This window comes from Pseudophryne corroboree, chromosome 4 (genome assembly GCF_028390025.1).
Source record: "Pseudophryne corroboree isolate aPseCor3 chromosome 4, aPseCor3.hap2, whole genome shotgun sequence".
In the NCBI taxonomy this organism is placed as follows: Eukaryota; Metazoa; Chordata; class Amphibia; order Anura; family Myobatrachidae; genus Pseudophryne; species Pseudophryne corroboree.
In genome coordinates this window covers 118,538,715-118,566,224 of record NC_086447.1, presented here as the reverse complement: position 1 = coordinate 118,566,224, position 27,510 = coordinate 118,538,715, and positions in this window count along the sequence as shown.

Below are 27,510 nucleotides of genomic sequence, written 5' to 3'. Positions count from 1 at the left end.
ACCGAGCAAGGCGGGAAGATCCGAGTCGCTCGGACCCGTGAAAAAAAACATGAAGTTCTGGCGGGTTCGGATTCAGAGAAACCGAACCCGCTCATCTCTAATTAAAACAATCAGCAGCTCTTTCTAGCTCAGTATTACAATATAGTTACACTCAATTACATATAATCAACTATAACCTCGGGTAATCACCTTATTTATTTCATTTACCGTTCTTGCACACGTGTAGCTGACTAAAAGGGGAAGGTGGTCTATGTGCTTTTACTTAATTTGGCCCCTATCTTATCTGTCACTCGCAGTGTTAACTGTGAGCTCAGATTGGAACTCATTCAAACCCCATAAAAAAATCCAAGCATTCACTCACAGAATTACTCATAGGGTGATTACTTTACCATATTTACACAACAACAAACAGATCCCTGGGTTATTTTCCTAGCTTAGTCAATCTCTCCACTCCTAATTCTCATATTCTACATATAAAATCACACAGACAGCTGGCAGGTATAGAAACAGCATGTACTGGAATATAGCGCATACCATGATATTCTATACTTACCAGTGCCGTAATGACTTGGGATATTCCTTCCATCCTCAGCTGCTGGCTGGCTGGCACACCCCTTTGAGAATTTGATGAAGAGATTGAGATATATAGGTCCAACTCCGAGCCCCCACCTGTTGGATACCTTTTTATCCATCTTGTTGCTGTATGGGTTGTTAGGTAAAAGAATGAATTGAACTTAGATTTATAAAAATCAATAATTATTTATTAAAAAGGCCACGCCCGTATACATGTTGAGAGGGAACATCCTCTCAAGCCTGGGTCAAAATGCTTCAACAACAGATACACGTAAAAACAATTATTTTTATAATATACAGTTACGCCCCATTCTTATAACCCTCCCATATGAGTTCATTCATCTGGAATACAGTGTTATACAATATTAGAACAATTGGCAATGAAAACTAAAAGATACTCATGATCTTCAGCTATGTGTCCATATTAGGAATTAAGCTGGACACTATGAGCTTTTCGGATGTGCGTATGTGGAATCAATACTTAGCCAACAAAGTTGTTTTTCGTCTTTGTATAGAGTTCAAATGAAATACAAATGAATCTGCTGTATCCTTTAGCTAGAAACAAAATGGATTCTCTTATGCTTTTATACTATACTAGTGAATGTAGATCACCTTTGATATTGTGATTATTAGGTGTATGCATAATATACGTACTATCCCGTAGTACATATATATAACTGTTAGGCCTTCAGCAGGTTGTCTCTGTCACAGTATTCGACACCCCACATGCCGGTTTGTTTGGTCCTCTAAGTACCAGCATGTGGGGAAGGCTTGCTGGGACCTGTAGTTCCTTCTGTAAAAGACAATATTATTTCTATTTTTACACTTATTGATGGACTATCAACTCAACAACCATCACTGAGGGGCGCTGGGGACAGTTCTGGGCATTAGAATTCCCACTCCTCCAAGGTACCCCGCCAGGGCTGACTAGTAGGGTGGGGTTAATGGCACGGCTACAGAGACCCATATAAGCATGTCCTAGGGCTGTGGCATTACCTTACTGGCTAGTGGAGCCCAGTGCTGGTTTTGAAAAATAAGGGAGGCACCAATGTCTTTTTTTCCACCATATTTTTGGAACCAGGACTGATTGAAGAGCCCGGTGCTGATTGTTAAAATACAGGTGGACCGCACACATTTTTTCTTCTGTATTTTTATAACCAGGACAGGCTTAAAGAGCCCGGGGTCGTTTATGCTTTGGTGGGGGGATGCCACACCGTTTTTTTGAAACTTTTTAACTATTTCTTAACTTTTACAGACAGAAGCATGCATGGATTTCACTGATCTGTGCTGTCTTCTGTCAAACTCGCACATTCTAATGATACTCACATTACAATGTGCGAGTTTTCATACAAGAGAAACTCAGACATACTTGCACAATGTCATAGTCTCAAACATAAAAACTCACAGGCTATTACATTGGCCAAGTTTTGGGACAAACTCGCATCTTTTACAGTGTGAGAAGGTATGAGTTTGTCCCACACAAAAAACTCACTCATACCTTATTACATTTCCCCCACGTTGTTTGTAGGAATTGGTCCAGAGGTGTGACCTGATAAGACCAAAGGTGTTAGAAATTGTATTAGTCTGCAACAGGATGAGATGTGGTGACCAATATGGGGTGTAGACTAGCACCAGTGGAATAGATGGATTGTTGCTGGAAAAGCAGCAGAACAGCACATGATGATATAGCCGGACTGGTAACCAGACTGAAATTGGATCGGTGACCAGACTGGAACTAGATTAATAACTGGACTGGAACAGGCTACAGATGTCTCCTCATACATGTTTCCCTTTTTTGCTTAATTTGTCAAAAAATGCTTAGCATAGCCGAGACATTGCACCATTAGTAGCGATTGGATGGATTCCCAATTTTTTTTTCCTGCAAAATAATTTGTATAAGGTAGCAGATTAAAGTAGCATGCATTAAGAAAAATCAAAAGGCTCGGCTTTGTTGCAGATTCCATTGCATGTCTAATTTGGTCATACAGCCTAAATGGGGAATGGTGTATGGATAGGTGACTAGACTGGAACCGGTGAAACAATCAGACTGGAACCAATAAGACAGTTTGTGATCAGTAGGAACTGAGAGCACAGGACCAGACTGGAAACTTGCTAGTACACAGGAAGTTTTCTTATAGGGACTGCTGATCTCCCATTGGATGCTGTGGTTAGCTGGAGCAGCACTTTGCTGACTGCATCCATGCATGGATTCTGGATGGAACTACAGCATGGAGATGGACTGGCAGTATGCTGTGGGGATCCCTGGAAGTAACAGAGCCTTTAGGCGTTGTGGGACAGCTGAGTGAGGAAACAAAGAGGTGAGTGCACAGGTCTGAAAGACCAGAGCATAAAAGAGAGTTATCAAATTTTGTAGGGAGATAAAATACCTACCAATCAGCTCCTAACTGTCATTATACAGGCTGTGCTAGAAAATGACAGAAGCTGATTGGTTGGTACTGTACTTTTTTCTCTCCAATTTATCTCTCTCCAAGATTTTTTTTTAAACCTCCCCCTATGTATTGTTAATTTGTCTTTAAAAAACAGAACATAATTATAAATACCTAATGGACTGTGAAAATCATGCGCAAATGTTTCTTGTTTGTCATAAACAGTCTTTTTTCATTAGGCATCTCTACTGCATTGTCTTCAGAATTTTTGTTTGTTAGTGTGTGTGTAGGTGGAAGCAGGACTGGCAACAGAAATCTTGGGGCCCCATACAGTGATATCTCTGGGGCCCCCTCAGATGATATATATGTGTGTGTGTGTGTGTGTGTGTGTGTGTGTGTGTGTGTGTGTGTGTATTTATTTATTAAAGCGCAACAGAATTTGTGCTTTATAAGAAACTGTTTATACAGATGTATCCTCATACACCGTTGCTCATAGCGCGCTATTTAGGGTCCTGAATCGCGAGTTGTAATAACGTTATGGCGTGCGTTGTGTCCCACGCCATGTAATACACAGTTTCACCGCTAGGTGGCGAATGCTCCATGTTAAGCACGGTGCCGCGCGTTCACTAAGAGTAAAACACATCACAACACATCATATATTTACCTGGAGTGCCTATTACTATCATAGTCAGCAGTGGTATAATGGTTACAGTGTCTACCTGCAATGCGTGCATCCCGTATTCGAATACTGGTGAGGCCAGAACATTTTTTTTTTAGTGGATTTATTTATATATATATATATATTTTTTTTAATGAAATAAAGTTATTTGGTCTGTTTATTCTTTCCTGCTGAGCTCGTTGTAACATAGCACCTACCCCAACCACGGTGCACACGTCCACTATCAATATTGTCGTTACATTGGGGAAAATATCTTTTATTGGTGAAGCATAAACAGCATGTACATTTCGGACATCATTTCTGGTTCATTTGCTTCAAATTGCCCTAAATATGTAATGCACAATGCCACTGGATCTCTATGTCATTAATGTGACATCTTGGAAGGCTCCATTATGTTTTGTACACAGACACCGGACAAAATCCGTTAATAGTACAACACATCACAACACATCATATATTTACCTGGAGTGCCTAACCATAGCGTGGTCAGCAGTGGCATAGTGGTTACAGTGTCTGTGTGCATCCTGTGTTCGAATCTTGGCGAGACTAGAAAAAAAAATTTTTGTGGATTTATTTATATATATATATTTTTTTTATGAAATAAACTTATTTGGTCTGTTTATTCTTTCCCGCTGGGCTCCATTATGTTTTGTACACAGACACCGGATAAAATCTGTTATGGGTACAACACATTGCGGGCAGCGGGGAAGCGAATTCAGTATGCGTGCATTGTGGGCGGTGACTGTATTTCTCATCACTGTCAAAATGGCGCACAGGGCAAGAATGTTTTCCAAGCAGGGGCTCTTCATCCTGGTGCGCCATCTTGACAGGCCCCTGGCCGATGATAGGGAGAGATCCCAGGCATATGCCAGGGCCAGAGAAGAGATCCGGTCTACAGTGCACAGGGAGAGGAGTATAACATCTATGGAGAGGCAATGGCGTGACCTGGTTAGACGGGAACCGCAGAGGCTGCAAAGACTGAGGGCCAAGGTCAATAGAGGTACAGTACAGTATTTTATTTATTGCTGTCATTACATTTTTACAGTACAGTATGGATTCCGGTATGAATGGTCGACCATGTTAAGGTCAACAATAGAGATGAGCGCCTGAAATTTTTCGGGTTTTGTGTTTTGGTTTTGGGTTCGGTTCCGCGGCCGTGTTTTGGGTTCGAACGCGTTTTGGCAAAACCTCACCGAATTTTTTTTGTCGGATTCGGGTGTGTTTTGGATTCGGGTGTTTTTTTAAAAAAACACTAAAAAACAGCTTAAATCATAGAATTTGGGGGTCATTTTGATCCCAAAGTATTATTAACCTCAAAAACCATAATTTACACTCATTTTCAGTCTATTCTGAATACCTCACACCTCACAATATTATTTTTAGTCCTAAAATTTGCACCGAGGTCGCTGTGTGAGTAAGATAAGCGACCCTAGTGGCCGACACAAACACCGGGCCCATCTAGGAGTGGCACTGCAGTGTCACGCAGGATGTCCCTTCCAAAAAACCCTCCCCAAACAGCACATGACGCAAAGAAAAAAAGAGGCGCAATGAGGTAGCTGTGTGAGTAAGATTAGCGACCCTAGTGGCCGACACAAACACCGGGCCCATCTAGGAGTGGCACTGCAGTGTCACGCAGGATGGCCCTTCCAAAAAACCCTCCCCAAACAGCACATGACGCAAAGAAAAAAAGAGGCGCAATGAGGTAGCTGTGTGAGTAAGATTAGCGACCCTAGTGGCCGACACAAACACCGGGCCCATCTAGGAGTGGCACTGCAGTGTCACGCAGGATGTCCCTTCCAAAAAACCCTCCCCAAACAGCACATGACGCAAAGAAAAAAAGAGGCGCAATGAGGTAGCTGTGTGAGTAAGATTAGCGACCCTAGTGGCCGACACAAACACCGGGCCCATCTAGGAGTGGCACTGCAGTGTCACGCAGGATGTCCCTTCCAAAAAACCCTCCCCAAACAGCACATGACGCAAAGAAAAAAAGAGGCGCAATGAGGTAGCTGACTGTGTGAGTAAGATTAGCGACCCTAGTGGCCGACACAAACACCGGGCCCATCTAGGAGTGGCACTGCAGTGTCACGCAGGATGTCCCTTCCAAAAAACCCTCCCCAATCAGCACATGATGCAAAGAAAAAGAAAAGAAAAAAGAGGTGCAAGATGGAATTGTCCTTGGGCCCTCCCACCCACCCTTATGTTGTATAAACAAAACAGGACATGCACACTTTAACCAACCCATCATTTCAGTGACAGGGTCTGCCACACGACTGTGACTGATATGACGGGTTGGTTTGGACCCCCCCCAAAAAAGAAGCAATTAATCTCTCCTTGCACAAACTGGCTCTACAGAGGCAAGATGTCCACCTCATCTTCACCCTCCGATATATCACCGTGTACATCCCCCTCCTCACAGATTATCAATTCGTCCCCACTGGAATCCACCATCTCAGCTCCCTGTGTACTTTGTGGAGGCAATTGCTGCTGGTCAATGTCTCCGCGGAGGAATTGATTATAATTCATTTTAATGAACATCATCTTCTCCACATTTTCTGGATGTAACCTCGTACGCCGATTGCTGACAAGGTGAGCGGCGGCACTAAACACTCTGTCTGCTGCTAATATATAGACTGGTTGATAAAGAGATAGTATACTCGTAACTAGTATGTATGTATAAAGAAAGAAAAAAAAACCACGGTTAGGTGGTATATACAATTATGGACGGGCTGCCGAGTGCCGACACAGAGGTAGCCACAGCCGTGAACTACCGCACTGTACTGTGTCTGCTGCTAATATATAGACTGGTTGATAAAGAGATAGTATACTCGTAACTAGTATGTATGTATAAAGAAAGAAAAAAAAACCACGGTTAGGTGGTATATACAATTATGGACGGGCTGCCGAGTGCCGACACAGAGGTAGCCACAGCCGTGAACTACCGCACTGTACTGTGTCTGCTGCTAATATAGACTGGTTGATAAAGAGATAGTATACTCGTAACTAGTATGTATGTATAAAGAAAGAAAAAAAAACCACGGTTAGGTGGTATATACAATTATGGACGGGCTGCCGAGTGCCGACACAGAGGTAGCCACAGCCGTGAACTACCGCACTGTACTGTGTCTGCTGCTAATATATAGACTGGTTGATAAAGAGATAGTATACTCGTAACTAGTATGTATGTATAAAGAAAGAAAAAAAAACCACGGTTAGGTGGTATATACAATTATGGACGGGCTGCCGAGTGCCGACACAGAGGTAGCCACAGCCGTGAACTACCGCACTGTACTGTGTCTGCTGCTAATATAGACTGGTTGATAAAGAGATAGTATACTCGTAACTAGTATGTATGTATAAAGAAAGAAAAAAAAAACACGGTTAGGTGGTATATACAATTATGGACGGGCTGCCGAGTGCCGACACAGAGGTAGCCACAGCCGTGAACTACCGCACTGTACTGTGTCTGCTGCTAATATATAGACTGGTTGATAAAGAGATAGTATACTCGTAACTAGTATGTATGTATAAAGAAAGAAAAAAAAACCACGGTTAGGTGGTATATACAATTATGGACGGGCTGCCGAGTGCCGACACAGAGGTAGCCACAGCCGTGAACTACCGCACTGTACTGTGTCTGCTGCTAATATAGACTGGTTGATAAAGAGATAGTATACTACTAATATTATATATACTGGTGGTCAGGTCACTGGTCACTAGTCACACTGGCAGTGGCACTCCTGCAGCAAAAGTGTGCACTGTTTAATTTTAATATAATATTATGTACTCCTGGCTCCTGCTATAACCTATAACTGGCACTGCAGTAGTGCTCCCCAGTCTCCCCCACAATTATAAGCTGTGTGAGCTGAGCAGTCAGACAGATATATAATATATATAGATGATGCAGCACACTGGCCTGAGCCTGAGCAGTGCACACAGATATGGTATGTGACTGACTGAGTCACTGTGTGTATCGCTTTTTTCAGGCAGAGAACGGATATATTAAATAAACTGCACTGTGTGTCTGGTGGTCACTCACTATATAATATATTATGTACTCCTGGCTCCTGCTATAACCTATAACTGGCACTGCAGTAGTGCTCCCCAGTCTCCCCCACAATTATAAGCTGTGTGAGCTGAGCAGTCAGACAGATATATATAATATTATATATAGATAATAGATGATGCAGCACACTGGCCTGAGCCTGAGCAGTGCACACAGATATGGTATGTGACTGAGTCACTGTGTGCTGTGTATCGCTTTTTTCAGGCAGAGAACGGATTATAAAGTAAACTGCACTGTCCTCACTAGTAAACTCTCTCCACTCAGTCTCTACACTTCTACAGTAACAGTACTCCTCCTAGTCAGCTCCAGTAAATCTCTCTCAGTCTCTTATAATCTAAATGGAGAGGACGCCAGCCACGTCCTCTCCCTATCAATCTCAATGCACGTGTGAAAATGGCGGCGACGCGCGGCTCCTTATATAGAATCCGAGTCTCGCGATAGAATCCGAGCCTCGCGAGAATCCGACAGCGTCATGATGACGTTCGGGCGCGCTCGGGTTAACCGAGCAAGGCGGGAAGATCCGAGTCGCTCGGACCCGTGAAAAAAAACATGAAGTTCTGGCGGGTTCGGATTCAGAGAAACCGAACCCGCTCATCTCTAGTCAACAATCATTAGGTCGACCACTATTGGTCAACTGTGACATGGTCGACATGGACTCATGGTCGACACATGAAAATGGTCGACACATGAAAAGGTCAACATGGATTTTTGGACTGTTTTTGGTGTTGTTTTCTTCTTAAAGTGACGGTGAACCCGAATTAGTGTACCGCGTCCCCTTGCTGCGGGCAAGGTGCCTCGCTCCGCTACCGCTGCGCTCGGCACAGGTTACTATACCCAATCGTAGTCCTCGTGGATGGTAAAGGATGTAAAATGTAAAAATCTATAAAAAAAAAAAGCCATGTCGACCTGTCATGTGTCGACCATGAGTCCATGTCATCCATGTCACTGTTGACCAATAGTGGTCGACCTAATGACTGTCGACCTTAACATGGTCGACCATCTTAACGGATACCTACAGTATGTACTACAGTAGTGTTCACTCTAGGATTTGTTTAGGGCAGGGTGCTGATCATGGGGAGGGCACTTTTTTCATGGGGGTAGTATACAAAGTCGATGGTAGGAAGGTCGACAATGTTTGGGTCGACCACTATTGGTTGACAGTAAGTAGGTCGACCGGGATGCTCGGTCGTCAGGGTCTTTAGGTTGACATGGTCTAGGTCGACAGGTCAAATGGTCGACAGGAGTTTCTGATGTTTTTTGGTGTAATTTTTTCCGAACAGTGACCGGGAACCCCAATCAGTATACTGAGACCCCCTGCACAAGTTATCACGTGTTAAGTTTTTGTTCAGCAGTTTACTGTATCACTCATTGATAAATAAGGGCAAAAGTACTGTATGCCCCCAGCACTGCCAGATACTCACCACTGCCGCTCCTATGGAACGTGCATTGAGCCGCCCCTGTCCTTGGTTTCAACTAACTCTAATTTTGTTTTGGGGGGGGGGTGAACGATTGTGTAGGGTTTTAAAATAATGTTTTTTTTTCACAGTACGGAGGCCACGCCGCCGACACCATGGGGAACCTGTCCCGTCTAGCCAGGGAGCTGCTCCTCTGGAGGGGCCCAGTGGCACCCTCCCTTGCCAAGTAAGTACAGTACTTAAGTAATGTACAGTAGGTAATGTTTCTCTCTCTCTCCTCTACTCTGCCTTATCTACTGCACACTAAAGACTCCATTGCTCCCTATTGTCCAGAGGTTAAAGTGAGCCAGAACAGGGTGGAAGTGCATTCCTTCAGTTCCATTTTGAGACAGAACCAGTTCCACCTCCTCCAGCTCACCTAACCCAGGAGACGGCGAGCAGGGAGATGCAGGGCATTGCATAGGAGTCACTTTCTAAGCGGGACATAAGGGGCACTCCTGGGGACATAAAGGGCACTACTACTGGGGGCATTTCTTTTATGGGCTCTACATAAGGGGCACTAACAATACAGTGGCCGTAGCATAAGGGGCAATACTACTGTGGGCATTGTATAAGGGGCGGTACCGCTGTGGGCATTATGTGTATTAGGGGTGCTACTGCTGTGGGCTTTGTGTATGAGGGGCACTAATGTGTGTCATAACATGAATAAGGGACACCCCTACAGTACAGTATGTGGTGGAATGTGAATAAGATTGTGCTACTGTGCATCATAATTTTAATTGGGTATACTTTAGTTTGGCCACGCACCTTGATTTTTGAGACAACGGCCCTTTATTGGGGGTGCACCTGCGGTGCACGTAATCCCGTTATTGCATAGGTGCCGGGAGGCCGGGGGTGGGGGGAGTTCCTCCTCCTTGCTAGGACCACCTTGCTTCCCAGCCATATTGTTTACTGAAAATTGTGCTGCCATTTTTTTTCAACAGTCCAGCAACGCTCGCAGCTGGAGGACGCAGGCAGCCTTCAAGGTCCCAGCACAGCAGGAGGACACTGGAGAGGAAGGCGCAGCCCTCCCCAAAGTAAGTACAGTACTTGTTTTTGTTAAGGGCCAACTGTAGGCATACAGTACAGTATTCTGTCTCTCTGTCTCCATCTCCTCCCACCCTGCCCCATCTATCCTATTGAAAATTGTGCTGCCATTTTTTTCCACAGTCCAGCAATGCTCGCAGCTGGAAGACGCAGGCAGCCTTCCAGGTCCCAGCACAGCAGGAGGACACTGGAGAGGAAGACGCAGCCCTCCCCAAAGTAAGTACAGTACTTGTTTTTGTTAAGGGCCAACTGTAGGCATACAGTACAGTATTCTGTCTCTCTGTCTCCATCTCCTCATCTCCTCCCACCCTGCCCCATCTATCCTATTGAAAATTGTGCTGCCATTTTTTTCCACAGTCCAGCAGGAGGAAGCCGGGCCAGCCAGCCCCTTGGGCCCCAGTACAGACAGCGGTGGGTGGACCTGCCCAGAGCAAACACTGTACTGTGCCTCCTGCTCCTTGGATGAGGAGGTGGCAGCAGCACTGCCTCCTGCGTACACCAGGCCTCCCCCAGGCTGTAAGTACTGCACTGTAATGTACAACATGTTCTGTTGTTAATGATGATTTACAGTATGACGACCCCATGGATTGCTGCCCTAAGGAAATTTTTATCTTCCCTCAAGTGGCTCAGTGTTGATAGTGTGATAGTATACGTAGTACTGTACATACTGTACAACATACAGTAATACTGTAGTTGTCAAGCAATCTCGCTGCTGGTCTTCCCCTGTCTTTCTGTATGGATACTGTACAGTACTGTACCTTTCTTCGCATGGTGTCCTAAGTAGAGTAGGATAGCTACATTACCGTGGTTCCGGTATGAATGGTCGACCATGTTATGCTCGACAGTAATTAGGTAGACCACTATTGGTCGACATTGACATGGTCGACATGGACACATGGTCAACACATGAAAATGGTCGACACGTGAAAAGGTCAACACGTGAAAAGGTCGACATGAGTTTTTTTTACTTTTTTGGTGTCGTTTTTTTGCGTAAAGTGACGGGGAACCCCAATTAGTGCACCGCGTCCCCTCGCATGGCTCGGGCAAGGTGCCTCGCTCCACTACCGCTGCGCTCGGCACAGATTACCGTTCCCAATCGTAGTCCACGTGGATTATAAAGTATGGAAAAGTTCCACAAAAGAAGAAAAATGTGAAAAACTCGTGTCGACCTTTTCATATGTCGACATTTCATGTGTCGACCATGTGCCCATGTCGACCAGTAGTTACGCCACTGATTACATGACAGTAAACATAATTTTGGTCTCCAGCATCAATAATCTTCTTACTGTACTTTATTGGTGTTGACATGTGCTGCCGTATGATATTGTATAGTATTTCTGTATGCTGTACTGTATTACTATCATTTCTGTATCCACAGTACATTCCCCCATACTACCCGAGGAGGAATCTGAGGAGTGGCCCCACACTCCTGCACTACCATGTAAGAACTACTGTACTATACATTACTGACTGTACTGTATCCAACTTTTAAGAATACTGTCTCTACACTACAGTACACAGTGGGGGATTTACAGTATAACAAGTTAACAAAAGAATATGCTTAGGGCCCTGTAGGTCTCATTTTGTTTAGGGCCCCGTGAGATCTACGGTAGAACACTAAACCTAGACCTCAGAGTTCTAAACTGTACTGTACCTTCTTTACTGTAATTTAAATAAAACACCACATGTGCAGTATACATTATTAAACTGACAGTGCACTTTTTTTCACAGCAACGCCTGCTCCATCATTTTCCATGGTGACATCGGGCTCATCCACCCTAACCAATTCGTTGACCCATTCACCGGGACCGGCGGACCCTGCTCGTCCCGGTAAGACATTTTTGATAAGTTAAGGCTCATTTCACCACTGTTTCTAAACCTTATTCCCCACCCTGTGCCTCTTAGGGACTGGATCGGCCCACCTGCCCATCGACCCTTCTGGCATGTGCTAGAAATGCCAGATGGGCAGTCCAGCCATGCCAGTGACTGACCGCACAACTGGGTGGACACATGCAAGTGGATGCCCAGTTGCGACATCATGCTGGAATTATTGGCCTGATAATTACTACAGTACTATAACTGTGTGTGCACTTAAAGTACCTACTGTATCAGCTGGATGTGCCATCCATTGTTATTAGTATTTACCCAACATTAGAGTACACAGTTCAGTACATACAGTACTGTAGTACAATAATAATAATAATAATAATAATAATAATAATGTAATTTTACATGCATGCTGTTCAAAAACTCAACCTGTATTACTGCTCTGATACTGTCCATTTTTTTTACAGTGCTACTCCGGAGAATCCGCCAGTTGCTGTCGATAGCAAATAGATTATTTGATCGAATTTTGGATAATTTTTAAAATTAATTTATTTTGTTTTGTTTTTGTTTAGTATAATAATTTGTATTTGGCGGTGTGCGTTGCAAATTTATTCCTCTCTCTTGCATGAATTTTGCTAAATGTACAGTAGTTTAGTGCATGGTGGGAAGAAGATAAAATAATTATTATTTGTACAGTACTGTACTGTATGTTCACAACATGTCACATGCAGAAGCAGGATGACCGGAGGATCCCCTCTCTGCAGGACTCCGGTAATATACTCACCAGCCTTCTGATTTCTGGTTCTGTTAGTGGGTGGCGGCAGTGCTGCAGGAGTGAGCGCTGGCCAGGCTTGGGCTATGTTCAGTACCCTCAGGAGCTAATGGTGTCCTGTCAGCGGAAGCAGAGCCATGGAACTTAATGAGAAGTTGGTTCCTACTTCCTCCCCTAAAGGCCCGTATTCACGGGCCGATGTGGGAGAGATGTGTGCTGAGCGAACCGCTCAGCACACATCTCTCCCACCGCACCGCACAGCACAGCGCGCTGTGCGTGCGGGGGGAGACGGGGGTGCCGCTCATTTCACCCAGCGACCTGCTAGATTGGCCTGCATGCAGGCCAATCTAGCACCAGCGATAGCGATGCGCTGGGCTGCGCATCGCTATCGCTGTGGGGGGTACACACGGAGCGATCATGCTTAAAATCTAAGCAATCTAGTCAGATTGCTTAGATTTTAAGTAGCGATCGCTCCGTGAGTACCCCCCTTAAGTCCCACGAAGCAGGGAGACTGTTGCCAGCAGCATCCTCTAGGACGTTAGAGAAATACAGGCGTTCTGAAACATACAGTATCTGAGTGAGCCTAATAACGAGTATACTGTGAAATACTGTATGACATACTGTACAGTATGCTGTATCCGAAGTGGTGCATTCATGAACAAACTCCATATGCACTGCAGTAATCTTTTTGGTTGCTTTAAGAAATGTCATTTACAATATGGCTATCCCTGCCCCCCAGTCATAACCTGTTTCTGCAGACACTACTGTTTAATTAGCAGCAGTGAATGTGTATTCAGAATAAAGTGGATAAACTCTTCTCTATTGTTTAGAAATGTAGTGTCTGCAGAAATGGAGTTTGACTGGGGGGGAGGGACAGCCATACAATAAAAATGACATTTGTTAGCAAACAGAAAGCCCTCCTTGGGATACATTTCTCTGTGAGTGATAAATTGCACCAGCAAATCAGTTCATAACTGTCATTTTTCAAAAACAGTCTGTAACATGACAGTTAGGAGCTGATTGGCTGGTGCAATGTATCGCTCACAGAGAAATGTATCACTCATTGATAAATGAGCCCAATATATTTGCTTGTCCCTTCAACTGTATTTTGGGTATATACAGTATGATTGAGCCTAATATAAGAGGTATACTGTTAGATATGACCCTGCCTGTTCCAGGTGATACAGTACATTCAGCCAATGTGATTGCATTCTGGCATGCAATCTTGGGTGATAATACAATATTTAATACACCAATACATTGTGTTCTAGGATTAATGACATCCAAACAATGATATGAATTCAAACAAAATATATTTATTGTAAAAACTTTTTATACATACAATAGAGATGAGCGCCGGAAATTTTTCGGGTTTTGTGTTTTGGTTTTGGGTTCGGTTCCGCGGCCGTGTTTTGGGTTCGACCGCGTTTTGGCAAAACCTCACCGAATTTTTTTTGTCGGATTCAGGTGTGTTTTGGATTCGGGTGTTTTTTTCAAAAAAACCTAAAAAACAGCTTAAATCATAGAATTTGGGGGTCATTTTGATCCCAAAGTATTATTAACCTCAAAAACCATAATTTCCACTCATTTTCAGTCTATTCTGAATACCTCACACCTCACAATATTATTTTTAGTCCTAAAATTTGCACCGAGGTCGCTGGATGACTAAGCTAAGCGACCCTAGTGGCCGACACAAACACCTGGCCCATCTAGGAGTGGCACTGCAGTGTCACGCAGGATGGCCCTTCCAAAAAACACTCCCCAAACAGCACATGACGCAAAGAAAAAAAGAAGTGCAATGAGGTAGCTGTGTGAGTAAGATTAGCGACCCTAGTGGCCGACACAAACACCGGGCCCATCTAGGAGTGGCACTGCAGTGTCACGCAGGATGGCCCTTCCAAAAAACACTCCCCAAACAGCACATGACGCAAAGAAAAAAGAGGCGCAATGAGGTAGCTGTGTGAGTAAGATAAGCGACCCTAGTGGCCGACACAAACACCGGGCCCATCTAGGAGTGGCACTGCAGTGTCACGCAGGATGGCCCTTCCAAAAAACACTCCCCAAACAGCACATGACGCAAAGAAAAAAAGAGGCGCAATGAGGTAGCTGTGTGAGTAAGATAAGCGACCCTAGTGGCCGACACAAACACCGGGCCCATCTAGGAGTGGCACTGCAGTGTCACGCAGGATGGCCCTTCCAAAAAACACTCCCCAAACAGCACATGACGCAAAGAAAAAAAGAGGCGCAATGAGGTAGCTGTGTGAGTAAGATAAGCGACCCTAGTGGCCGACACAAACACCGGGCCCATCTAGGAGTGGCACTGCAGTGTCACGCAGGATGGCCCTTCCAAAAAACACTCCCCAAACAGCACATGACGCAAAGAAAAAAAGAGGCGCAATGAGGTAGCTGTGTGAGTAAGATAAGCGACCCTAGTGGCCGACACAAACACCGGGCCCATCTAGGAGTGGCACTGCAGTGTCACGCAGGATGGCCCTTCCAAAAAACACTCCCCAAACAGCACATGACGCAAAGAAAAAAAGAGGCGCAATGAGGTAGCTGTGTGAGTAAGATAAGCGACCCTAGTGGCCGACACAAACACCGGGCCCATCTAGGAGTGGCACTGCAGTGTCACGCAGGATGGCCCTTCCAAAAAACACTCCCCAAACAGCACATGACGCAAAGAAAAATTAAAGAAAAAAGAGGTGCAAGATGGAATTGTCCTTGGGCCCTCCCACCCACCCTTATGTTGTATAAACAGGACATGCACACTTTAACCAACCCATCATTTCAGTGACAGGGTCTGCCACACGACTGTGACTGAAATGACGGGATGGTTTGGACCCCCACCAAAAAAGAAGCAATTAATCTCTCCTTGCACAAACTGGCTCTACAGAGGCAAGATGTCCACCTCATCATCATCCTCCGATATATCACCGTGTACATCCCCCTCCTCACAGATTATCAATTCGTCCCCACTGGAATCCACCATCTCAGCTCCCTGTGTACTTTGTGGAGGCAATTGCTGCTGGTCAATGTCTCCACGGAGGAATTGATTATAATTAATTTTAATGAACATCATCTTCTCCACATTTTCTGGATGTAACCTCGTACGCCGATTGCTGACAAGGTGAGCGGCGGCACTAAACACTCTTTCGGAGTACACACTTGTGGGAGGGCAACTTAGGTAGAATAAAGCCAGTTTGTGCAAGGGCCTCCAAATTGCCTCTTTTTCCTGCCAGTATAAGTACGGACTGTGTGACGTGCCTACTTGGATGCGGTCACTCATATAATCCTCCACCATTCTTTCAATGGGGAGAGAATCATATGCAGTGACAGTAGACGACATGTCCGTAATCGTTGTCAGGTCCTTCAGTCCGGACCAGATGTCAGCATCAGCAGTCGCTCCAGACTGCCCTGCATCACCGCCGCTCGGAATTCTGAGCCTTTTCCTCGCACCCCCAGTTGCGGGAGAATGTGAAGGAGGAGATGTTGACAGGTCGCGTTCCGCTTGACTTGACAATTTTCTCACCAGCAGGTCTTTCAACCCCAGCAGACTTGTGTCTGCCGGAAAGAGAGATCCAAGGTAGGCTTTAAATCTAGGATCGAGCACGGTGGCCAAAATGTAGTGCTCTGATTTCAACAGATTGACCACCCGTGAATCCTTGTTAAGCGAATTAAGGGCTCCATCCACAAGTCCCACATGCCTAGCGGAATCGCTCCGTGTTAGCTCCTCCTTCAATGTCTCCAGCTTCTTCTGCAAAAGCCTGATGAGGGGAATGACCTGACTCAGGCTGGCAGTGTCTGAACTGACTTCACGTGTGGCAAGTTCAAAGGGCAGCAGTACCTTGCACAACTTTGAAATCATTCTCCACTGCGCTTGAGACAGGTGCATTCCACCTCCTATATCGTGCTCAATTGTATAGGCTTGAATGGCCTTTTGCTGCTCCTCCAACCTCTGAAGCATATAGAGGGTTGAATTCCACCTCGTTACCACTTCTTGCTTCAGATGATGGCAGGGCAGGTTCAGTTGTTTTTGGTGGTGCTCCAGTCTTCTGTACGTGGTGCCTGTACGCCGAAAGTCTCCCGCAATTCTTCTGGCCACCGACAGCATCTCTTGCACGCCCCTGTCGTTTTTTAAAAAATTCTGCACCACCAAATTCAAGGTATGTGCAAAACATGGGACGTGCTGGAATTTGCCCATATTTAATGCACACACAATATTGCTGGCGTTGTCCGATGCCACAAATCCACAGGAGAGTCCAATTGGGGTAAGCCATTCCGCGATGATCTTCCTCAGTTGCCGTAAGAGGTTTTCAGCTGTGTGCGTATTCTGGAAAGCGGTGATACAAAGCGTAGCCTGCCTAGGAAAGAGTTGGCGTTTGCGAGATGCTGCTACTGGTGCCGCCGCTGCTGTTCTTGCGGCGGGAGTCCATACATCTACCCAGTGGGCTGTCACAGTCATATAGTCCTGACCCTGCCCTGCTCCACTTGTCCACATGTCCGTGGTTAAGTGGACATTGGGTACAACTGCATTTTTTAGGACACTGGTGAGTCTTTTTCTGACGTCCGTGTACATTCTCGGTATCGCCTGCCTAGAGAAGTGGAACCTAGATGGTATTTGGTAACGGGGGCACACTGCCTCAATAAATTGTCTAGTTCCCTGTGAACTAACGGCGGATACCGGACGCACGTCTAACACCAACATAGTTGTCAAGGCCTCAGTTATCCGCTTTGCAGCAGGATGACTGCTGTGATATTTCATCTTCCTCGCAAAGGACTGTTGGACAGTCAATTGCTTACTGGAAGTAGTACAAGTGGGCTTACGACTTCCCCTCTGGGATGATGATCGACTCCCAGCAGCAACAACAGCAGCGCCAGCAGCAGTAGGCATTACACTCAAGGATGCATCGGAGGAATCCCAGGCAGGAGAGGACTCGTCAGAATTGCCAGTGACATGGCCTGCAGGACTATTGGCATTCCTGGGGAAGGAGGAAATTGACACTGAGGGAGTTGGTGGGGTGGTTTGCGTGAGCTTGGTTACAAGAGGAAGGGATTTACTGGTCAGTGGACTGCTTCCGCTGTCGCCCAAAGTTTTTGAACTTGTCACTGACTTATTATGAATGCGCTGCAGGTGACGTATAAGGGAGGATGTTCCGAGGTGGTTAATGTCCTTACCCCTACTTATTACAGCTTGACAAAGGCAACACACGGCTTGACAAATGTTGTCCGCATTTCTGGTGAAATACTTCCACACCGAAGAGCTGATTTTTTTGGTATTTTCACCAGGCATGTCAACGGCCCTATTCCTCCCACGGACAACAGGTGTCTCCCCGGGTGCCTGACTTAAACAAACCACCTCACCATCAGAATCCTCCTGGTCAATTTCCTCCCCAGCGCCAGCAACACCCATATCCTCCTCATCCTGGTGTACTTCAACACTGACATCTTCAATCTGACTATCTGGAACTGGACTGCGGGTGCTCCTTCCAGCACTTGCAGGGGGCGTGCAAATGGTGGAAGGCGCATGCTCTTCACGTCCAGTGTTGGGAAGGTCAGGCATCGCAACCGACACAATCAGACTCTCCTTGTGGATTTGGGATTTGGAAGAACGCACAGTTCTTTGCGGTGCTTTTGCCAGCTTGAGTCTTTTCATTTTTCTAGCGAGAGGCTGAGTGCTTCCATCCTCATGTGAAGCTGAACCACTAGCCATGAACATAGGCCAGGGCCTCAGCCGTTCCTTGCCACTCCGTGTGGTAAATGGCATATTGGCAAGTTTACGCTTCTCCTCCGACAATTTTATTTTAGGTTTTGGAGTCCTTTTTTTACTGATATTTGGTGTTTTGGATTTGACATGCTCTGTACTATGACATTGGGCATCGGCCTTGGCAGACGACGTTGCTGGCATTTCATCGTCTCGGCCATGACTAGTGGCAGCAGCTTCAGCACGAGGTGGAAGTGGATCTTGATCTTTCCCTAATTTTGGAACCTCAACATTTTTGTTCTCCATATTTTAATAGGCACAACTAAAAGGCACCTCAGGTAAACAATGGAGATGGATGGATACTAGTATACTTATGGATGGACTGCCGAGTGCCGACACAGAGGTAGCTACAGCCGTGGACTACCGTACTGTGTCTGCTGCTAATATAGACTGGATGATAATGATATGAAATCAATATATATATATGTATATATAATATCACTAGTACTGCAGCCGGACAGGTAGATATATATTTATTAGGTAATGATGACTGATGACGGACCTGCTGGACACTGTCAGCTCAGCAGCACCGCAGACTGCTACAGTAAGCTACTATAGTAGTATGTATCAAGAAGAAAGAAAAAAAAAACCACGGGTAGGTGGTATACAATTATGGATGGAGTGCCGACACAGAGGTAGCTACAGCCGTGGACTACCGTACTGTGTCTGCTGCTAATATAGACTGGATGATAATGATATGAAATCAATATATATATGTATATATAATATCACTAGTACTGCAGCCGGACAGGTAGATATATATTTATTAGGTAATGATGACTGATGACGGACCTGCTGGACACTGTCAGCTCAGCAGCACCGCAGACTGCTACAGTAAGCTACTATAGTAGTATGTATCAAGAAGAAAGAAAGAAAAAAAAACACGGGTAGGTGGTATACAATTATGGATGGACTGCCGAGTGCCGACACAGAGGTAGCTACAGCCGTGGACTAACGTACTGTGTCTGCTGCTAATATAGACTGGATGATAATGATATGAAATCAATATATATATATATGTATATATAATATCACTAGTACTGCAGCCGGACAGGTAGATATATATTTATTAGGTAATGATGACTGATGACGGACCTGCTGGACACTGTCAGCTCAGCAGCACCGCAGACTGCTACAGTAAGCTACTATAGTAGTATGTATCAAGAAGAAAGAAAAAAAAACACGGGTAGGTGGTATACAATTATGGATGGACTGCCGAGTGCCGACACAGAGGTAGCTACAGCCGTGGACTAACGTACTGTGTCTGCTGCTAATATAGACTGGATGATAATGATATGAAATCAATATATATATGTATATATAATATCACTAGTACTGCAGCCGGACAGGTAGATATATATTTATTAGGTAATGATGACTGATGACGGACCTGCTGGACACTGTCAGCTCAGCAGCACCGCAGACTGCTACAGTAAGCTACTATAGTAGTATGTATCAAGAAGAAAGAAAAGAAAAAACCACGGGTAGGTGGTATACAATTATGGATGGACTGCCGAGTGCCGACACAGAGGTAGCTACAGCCGTGGACTAACGTACTGTGTCTGCTGCTAATATAGACTGGATGATAATGATATGAAATCAATATATATATGTATATATAATATCACTAGTACTGCAGCCGGACAGGTAGATATATATTTATTAGGTAATGATGACTGATGACGGACCTGCTGGACACTGTCAGCTCAGCAGCACCGCAGACTGCTACAGTAAGCTACTATAGTAGTATGTATCAAGAAGAAAGAAAAAAAAAAACCACGGGTAGGTGGTATACAATTATGGATGGACTGCCGAGTGCCGACACAGAGGTACCTACAGCCGTGGACTAACGTACTGTGTCTGCTGCTAATATAGACTGGATGATAATGATATGAAATCAATATATATATGTATATATAATATCACTAGTACTGCAGCCGGACAGGTAGATATATATTTATTAGGTAATGATGACTGATGACGGACCTGCTGGACACTGTCAGCTCAGCAGCACCGCAGACTGCTACAGTAAGCTACTATAGTAGTATGTATCAAGAAGAAAGAAAAAAAAAACCACGGGTAGGTGGTATACAATTATGGATGGACTGCCGAGTGCCGACACAGAGGTAGCTACAGCCGTGGACTAACGTACTGTGTCTGCTGCTAATATAGACTGGATGATAATGATATGAAATCAATATATATATGTATATATAATATCACTAGTACTGCAGCCGGACAGGTAGATATATATTTATTAGGTAATGATGACTGATGACGGACCTGCTGGACACTGTCAGCTCAGCAGCACCGCAGACTGCTACAGTAAGCTACTATAGTAGTATGTATCAAGAAGAAAGAAAAAAAAAAACCACGGGTAGGTGGTATACAATTATGGATGGACTGCCGAGTGCCGACACAGAGGTAGCTACAGCCGTGGACTAACGTACTGTGTCTGCTGCTAATATAGACTGGATGATAATGATATGAAATCAATATATATATGTATATATAATATCACTAGTACTGCAGCCGGACAGGTAGATATATATTTATTAGGTAATGATGACTGATGACGGACCTGCTGGACACTGTCAGCTCAGCAGCACCGCAGACTGCTACAGTAAGCTACTATAGTAGTATGTATCAAGAAGAAAGAAAAAAAAAACCACGGGTAGGTGGTATACAATTATGGATGGACTGCCGAGTGCCGACACAGAGGTAGCTACAGCCGTGGACTAACGTACTGTGTCTGCTGCTAATATAGACTGGATGATAATGATATGAAATCAATATATATATGTATATATAATATCACTAGTACTGCAGCCGGACAGGTATATATATTTATTATGTAATGACTGATGACGGACCTGCTGGACACTGTCAGCTCAGCAGCACCGCAGACTGCTACAGTAAGCTACTATAGTAGTATGTATAAAGAAGAAAGAAAAAAAAAAAAAAACACGGGTAGGTGGTATACAATTATAATATTATATATATATTAATTATATACAATTATATATATATATATATATATTAATTAAACTGGTGGTGATTATTAAACTGGTGGTCAGGTCACTGGTCACACTATCAGCAACTTGCAAGTAGTACTCCTAAGCATACAATCACAATATATATTATACTGGTGTGGCACTCTGGCAGCAAAAGTGTGCACTGTACGTTATATGTACTATGTACTCCTGAGTCCTGAGTCCTGCTCTCAGACTCTAACTGCTCCCCACTGTCAGTGTCTCCCCCACAAGTCAGATAATACAATACAGTCACACTATCTATCACTTCACTTCAGCAAGTACTAGTAGTAGTAGTACTCCTCCTAATGCTCCCCAAAATTACTACTGTGTCTCTCTCTAGTGAGACTGTCTCACTCTCTTCTCGAATCTCTATATATAAACGGAGAGGACGCCAGCCACGTCCTCTCCCTATGAATCTCAATGCACGTGTGAAAAATGGCGGCGACGCGCGGCTCCTTATATAGAATCCGAGTCTCGCAATAGAATCCGAGCCTCGCGAGAATCCGACAGCGTGATGATGACGTTCGGGCGCGCTCGGGTTAACCGAGCAAGGTGGGAAGATCCGAGTCGCTCGGACCCATGTAAAAAAACATGAAGTTCGGGCGGGTTCGGATTCCGAGGAACCGAACCCGCTCATCTCTAACATACAATACATGTTTTGGGATACTGAGTTCTGAGACTTGAATGGCAGACTGAATGAAATGAGAAAGTTGAAAATACAGTGGACTGGTGAAAAAATAGGATTTTGGTACCTACCGGTAAATCCTTTTCTCGTAGTCCATAGCGGATGCTGGGGTCCACATTAGTACCATGGGGTATAGACGGGTCCACCAGGAGCCATCGGCACTTTAAGAGTGTGGGCTGGCTCCTCCCTCTATGCCCCTCCTACCAGACTCAGTCTAGAAACTGTGCCCGAGGAGACGACATACTTCGAGAGAAGGACTAAACACAGATAGTGGTGAGATTCATACCAGCTCACGCATACAAGGCACGTCAAGACAACTAGCTTGAACTATTCAGCAACGGCTGAAACATTACTTACCCAGTAACAATGCAGTACTCAACTAAACGAAGTGGTACTGAGCCAATTACCAGCAGGAAAACAAAGCGCTGGGCTGGCGCCCAGCATCCTCTACGGACTATGAGAAAAGGATTTACCGGTAGGTACCAAAATCTTGTTCGTCCGAAAGGACTGCTGCGCAGCTGAGGAGAAGGATTTCTTCGGAGCAGGTGCTGCTGAGGGAAGATACGGAGACTTACCCGCTGTAGCGGTAGATATCCACGCATCTAGAGCTTCTCCAAAGAGAGCCTGACCTGTATATGGTAGCGACTCCACACTTCTTCTGGATTCCGCGTCGGCCGACCACTGGCGAAGCCACAGTCCCCGACGAGATGAAACAGACATGGAAGAAATTCCCGCAGCCATGGAACCCAGGTCTTTCATGGATTCTACCATAAATCCTGCAGAATCTTGAATGTTGCGTAAATACACTGCTCAAAAAAATAAAGGGAACACTAAAATAACACATCCTAGATCTGAATGAATGAAAAATTCTTATTAAATACTTTGTTCTTTACATACAGTAGTTGAATGTACTTACAACAAAATCACACAAAAATTATCAATGGAAATCAAATTTATTAACCCATGGAGGTCTGGATTTGGAGTCACACTCAAAATTAAAGTAGAAAAACACACTACAGGCTGATCCAACTTTGATGTAATGTCCTTAAAATAAGTCAAAATGAGGCTCAGTAGTGTGTGTGGCCTCCACGTGCCTGTATGACCTCCCTACAATGCCTGGGCATGCTCTTGATGAGGTGACAGATGGTCTCCTGAGGGATCTCCTCCCAGACTTGGACTAAAGCATCTGCCAACTCCTGGACAGTCTGTGGTGCATGGAGCAAGACATGATGTCCCAGATGTGCTCAATTGGATTCAGGACTGGGGAACGGGCGGGCCAGTCCATAGCATCAATGCCTTCGTCTTGCAGGAACTGCTGACACACTCCAGCCACATGAGGTCTAGCATTGTCTTGCATTAGGAGGAACCCAGGGCCAACCGCACCAGCATATGGTCTCACAAGGGGTCTGAGGATCTCATCTCGGTACCTAATGGCAGTCAGGCTACCTCTGGCGAGCACATGGAGGGCTGTGCGGCCCCCCAAAGAAATGCCACCCCAAACCATTACTGACCCACTGCCAAACCGGTCATGCTGGAGGATGTTGCAGGCAGCAGAACATTCTCCTTGGCGTCTCCAGACTCTGTCACGTCTGTCACATGTGCTCAGTGAGAACCTGCTTTCATCTGTGAAAAGCACAGGGCGCCAGTGGCGAATTTGCCAATCTTGGTGTTCTCTGGCAAATGCCAAATGTCCTGCACGGTGTTGTGCTGTAAGCACAACCCCCACCTGTGGACGTCGGGCCCTCATACCACCCTCATGGAGTCTGTTTCTGATCGTTTGAGTAGACACATGCACATTTGTGGCTTGCTGGAGGTCATTTTGCAGGGCTCTGGCAGTGCTCCTCCTGTTCCTCCTTGCACAAAGGCGGAGGTAGCAGTCCTGCTGCTGGGTTGTTGCCCTCCTACGGCCTCCTCCACGTCTCCTGATGTGCTGGCCTGTCTCCTGGTAGTGCCTCCATGCTCTGGACACTACGCTGACAGACAAAGCAAACCTTCTTGCCACAGCTCGCATTGATGTGCCATCCTGGATGAGCTGCACTACCTGAGCCACTTGTGTGGGTTGTAGACTCCGTCTCATGCTACCACTAGAGTGAAAGCACTGCCAGCTTTCAAAAGTGACCAAAACATCAGCCAGAAAGCATAGGAGCTGAGAAGTGGTCTGTGGTCACCACCTGCAGAACAACTCCTTTATTGGGGGTGTCTTGCTAATTGCCTATAATTTCCACCTGTTGTCTATTCCATTTGCACAACAGCATGTGAAATTGATTGTCAATCAGTGTTGCGTCCTAAGTGGACAGTTTGATTTCACAGAAGTGTGATTGACTTGGAGTTACATTGTGTTGTTTAAGTGTTCCCTTTATTTTTTTGAGCAGTGTACAGTGCAACGTCATCCCTATCCATCGTATCCAAATCCTGCATTAATCCTGGAGGCTACAGGTGACCACCAAACACAGCACACACACACACACACACACACACACACACACAGGATGGGTAAGACAGAGTTTCCCCCCCAAGAATGGCAAGAGAGAGACAGATTGGAGCCAACCCACACCAGCGCTTTTAGTAAGGAGAAACCCCTTATCAGCACAGACTTGTGCTCCTTAATAGGACACACAGTCTAATTACAGCCTCCCCTCCCTTCTACAACCCCCTGGTACCCTGGTAAACTTTTTCTAAGAAAGCTCAGGAGAGCTCCCCTAGCTGTGACCGGCTCCTCCGGGCACATTTTCTAAACTGAGTCTGGTAGGAGGGGCATAGAGGGAGGAGCCAGCCCACACTCTTAAACTCTTAAAGTGCCAATGGCTCCTGGTGGACCCGTCTATACCCCATGGTACTAAACATTAAACTAGATTCCCAGCGCAGGTAAAGATGGGACTTGTGTATAGTTTACTTTTATGGCAATGTGCAGCAGACAGCCCCCTCCTCTCAGCCAGCAGCTGCCTGATCACCAGCAGCAGGCACATGGCACAGAAAGTACACAGCAGGCACTCACCTGGGAGCAGAAGCACAGCCGCTATTTAATGCGGGGGGTGCAGCAGCTGCCGGAGGGTCTGTCCGCTTGTTTGCTCTTGCCTAAAACAATAGGTGAAAGCAAACAGTCGAGAACGGCAAGCAAAATTACTGTGAGTCCCCAGCGAGGCGACTCACAGTATCTCACTGGTTCAGTATCTCACTGAACCATGCCGTTTTTGCCTCGCTGGGAGGGTGGGGGGCAAGCAACGCGGGACCCCGTTGAATACGAGAAAGCAACTTCTCCTATAAAACGTGTGAAAAGTCCCATTTTCAGAACCTTCTGGCCCCCTTATCCGGCATTGAATACCCCCCTTAGTGTACTAAGGTGAAAACTAACACAAATTATAATAACACAAAATAACTGTAAATTATATAAAAACTTTAATAAAAAAAATGGAAGGAAAAAAACAAAAAATATTTTTTTTTTATAAACAACGTAAAATATACAAAAACATTTGTCGGACCACCGCCCTCAGTATAAGGACCAATCGCCGGAGTTGGTCTGTGAAAATAAAAAACAATGTACAGTATTAGACCAGTAAGACAGGTTGAGTACTGTACAGTATACTGTACAGCACTTTATCAAAGTTTATGAACAGTATGCATGTAAAATAACATTATTATGACTGTACCCCTAGTCAGGTTGTCCGGGCCATAGCGCCCTGGTCCTGGAACTTGTCCGGTACCTGTTTTATGGGAAAAAAAGATAAATTACTGTAAATACTGTACTATACCAGGCCCCCAAGGAACCCTATAAAGCACAGTTTACATGACGTCATGATGTTGCACAGCAGAGACATAGGAGGCTCAGCCACAGGAGCAGAGAAAGGCTGAAAGACAAGGGGAAACTGAGGCACAGCGGGAGGTGTAGGATAAGAGGCACAGGGTGGGGAATAAGGTTTAGAAACAGTGGTGAAATGAGCCTTAACTTAACAAAAATGTCTTACCGGGACGAGGCGGGTGCGCAAATGCCGGCGGCGGAGGAATTGGTCCAGGAGTGCCTGTATTAAACACATTGGCCACAGCATTGCCATTGTCCTCAGCAGTAATCAAACAAAAGCATTCATACCCTCATGGTTTACTGTACATTTCACAAGGTGCAAATCGCACCTGGGGCCTAATTCAGATCAGATCGTAGATGTGCTAAATTTAGCACATCTATGATCAGTTTCACAGACACTGGTAAATCTCAAAAATAAAAATAGACGCTTGCAGGGGTGATCAAGAACCAATTCAAATATTTATGGTCACTGTAATAGGCAAAATCAGTGCTGGGGTCTTCCAATCATAAATTACAGTACAGTATTTGGACAATCAGAAGTGAATCCTGTCCCTCACTATATACAGTAATTGAACCTAAGGATGACATACAGTACTGTATAAGCACATTTTACTTTTGTTTATTTTTTGCTAAATTTCTCAATAAGAAACTTTTGGACTAGGGGTGTCGTGAAAAAAATTCTGATACTCTAGGGAGCCGTAACTCAAAAACGTTTGGGAACCACAGGTAGAAGACAAGAGTACACAATAAAGAGAGTACAGGACTTACTGCTTGTGGCGCTGGTCCCCGGTATGGCAGTGAAAGAGTGGTGCCGGGCCCTTCACCACCTTATCTGCTGCTGGGCCCTTCGCCACCTTATCTGCTGACGCCCTGGGTACAAAAAGGAATGTACAGTGCACTTAGATACAGTACATTACTGCACATAGTGAATGCTGTAACAGTAAATAATGGCTGAGGAGGTGCTTAGGTACACGGGGTAGCGGTCATTGGGTGCATCACACTAAGGTTGACAGTCATTATGTCGACCACTATTGGTCGACAGTGTTGATAGGTGGACATGGTCTATAGGTGGACATGTGCTAGGTCGTCATGAAAAAAGGTCGACATGGTACTATTGAAATTTTTGGGTATCGTTTTTTTCGCAGAGTGACCGGGAACCCCAATTAGTGCAGCGTGTCCCCTCGCCATGCTTCGGGCAAAGTGCCTGGCTCCGCTACCGCTGCGCTCTCCACAGGTTACCAGTCACAGTTGTAGCATACTTACCGACTTTTGGGCTGCTCTCTCCAGGAGAGAGCAGCCGGTCGGCTCAGCAGGGCAGGCGGGCAGTGTGGTGACGTGCTGAGGGGGGCGTGCCAAAGGCGGAACGGGGTTGGGTCAGAGGCGGAACAGGGGCGTGGCTGCTGGACGCCTCATGTAAGCCACGCCCCCCGC